We start from the raw sequence: 2,379 nt of genomic DNA, 5'->3' as shown, positions 1-2,379 counted from the left end.
ATTATAATGTATACCTTTTTCTGTCTGACCTGCAGAAAGCTATGTCCGCGCTTACATTTTTCGAGCTTACGAGTTGTGTCCGTTTGCAGTCCTTTATATGATTTGGGTGTTGTTTGGTTCATTTTTGCATTTGGGGTTTGCTTAGTTTTGGCATATTAAGGCCTAACCACACCATCAAAGTTTTGTTGTTTCTATATTTTTCAGTAAGTATTGTTGAAGTTGTGAACTTTATTTGATTTGGGTGTTGTTGAGGTTTACTTAGTTTTAGCATGTTAAAGCTTAATCATACCATCAAAGTATTTTTGTTTCTATATTTTCAGCATTAAGTTGTGAACTTAATGGGATTTGGATGTTGTTTTAGTGTTGTTTTGTTCATTATTTCATGTGGGTTTTGCTTAGTTTTGACTTTGAACTTTATGTGATTTGTTGAGTGTTGTTTTAATGATATCTAGTTCATTTTGATATGTTGGATTTAGTTATTTTTGACTGTGCACTGATTCAGTAACTGATCAGAAAAAAGATAGCATATTAAGGTCTAATCACACCATTAAAGTCTTTTTATTTCTATATTTTTTCACCAGGTATTCTTGAAAGTTGTGAACTTTTTGTGATTTGAATGTTGTTTTGTTCATTTTGGCATGTGGATTTTACTTAGTTGACTACATTACTAATTTCATTGAAAAATGGCTTTCACCTTGGTTCTTCATTGAACAATAGCTTACCTAGAGAAGGCTTAGCTACAAGGCTAATTCTTAGCTCTTCACATCTGCTTTGCTGCTACTGATTTAGTATGAGCAAACCAAAACTTCATTGTGGTTGCGGTTGGAGGGGTGTGGAGTGGCTTCTTATCCTTTGATAAACATATAATTTTCGTTTGCACAGATTGTAAAAGTAAAGCAGATTCATATCTGGTTTAAAAAATTTTCCTCATTTCTGCAATCAATTTGCATAGAATAAAAATATATACACAAATTTTGATAGCCTAGTCAAGTTTATTGCCCCACTGAGTTTTATCTCGTTTCAGTGCAAATAACTCAATACCAAAGAAGATGGATCATATGTTAATGAAGTGGCAAAAGAGATTTGTGTAAATACTCTGTTGAGCAATTTTTATCGTTCTAACATTGTGTTGTTGAATCTATAGTCTAGTGAAGCCGTGTGGGACTCTTTCGATTCACTAGCATTGCTGCCTTGTTATTATCTCATTTTCTTGTTCAAAACACAAACTCAAAGTCTAGTGAAGCCGTGTGAGGCCTATTTCGATTCACTAGCATTGTTACGTTGTCTTTCATCTAATTTTCTTGTTCAAACACATAAACTCAAATTCTAGTGAAGCCGTGTGAGGCCTATTTCGGTTCACTAACACCTTACTGTTCATCTTGTTGTTATTGTGTTGGTTGGAATCTGTTGGTACACACATAGTCTTGTATCAATACGGCATTACAATATCCATTGTTGTAACGCTATGTGAAGCGTATTTATATGTATTCTGGTTAGCTGACAGGTTTTTGATAGACCTATTTACAAAGGAATCTCTCGCAATTTCTTTTTAAAATTTTGAGAGTTAACAGAATTTTAGGACCACATAATGGATAAAATGAAGTGGAAGTTAAGTAAATGATCTCATGAGTGTCTTAGATAATTCTTAAGTAAATTCTTAAGAAAAAATGTGTTAAGAATTGATATGCCTAGCATGAATAAGTTTGGTGGTGTTAGCTGAATTGAGATTTTTCTTTTTTACTGGCCAAATTTTTTTGTTAGTTTCATTGTCCTTTTAGTCTATTTTGATTTAACTACAAGTTCATCTCCTGGAAAATAGAAAAAGGGCAGAATTTTTATTGAGTCAAAGTTCCTAAGCTTTCTTAATGTAATTCATCATTTGAGGAATTAAAAGTCTTATCATTTTGGAAGAGCTAGTCCGTTAAGTATGTTTTATCCCCATTTGTAAGATGAGTATTTAGGGAGATTACCACAGGGGGCAAACTAGTTTGTGCATTCTGGAATCTCTAATGTATTTCGTAGTATTTAATTCAAAGATATTGTTGTCATCTCTTTTACAAAAAAACATTAAGATTTCTCAAATCATTTCTTGCACTTATTTTTTATTTCAGGAACAGGTAATTTCATGATGGAAATTGTTAGCCATGAGAAGTTTGAAGATATTTTGTGATTTTCTTTCTCATATTTATATCATATTGATTTGTTACCCATTAAAAACTATATAATTCTCTTCTGAAGAAATATATTTTAATATCGTCTTTGTACCTTTAAGTACTGTAGTTATATTATTGACAACGAAGTAGACAATATATAATTTATGTTTTTTTTTGGAAAAAAAGTGAGTATTAATAGTGACCCATAGTTGACACAAAAAAGTGA

This window comes from Capsicum annuum, chromosome 1 (assembly GCF_002878395.1).
Source record: "Capsicum annuum cultivar UCD-10X-F1 chromosome 1, UCD10Xv1.1, whole genome shotgun sequence".
Lineage (NCBI taxonomy): Eukaryota > Viridiplantae > Streptophyta > Magnoliopsida > Solanales > Solanaceae > Capsicum > Capsicum annuum.
Note: the sequence above shows the minus strand (reverse complement) of the source record.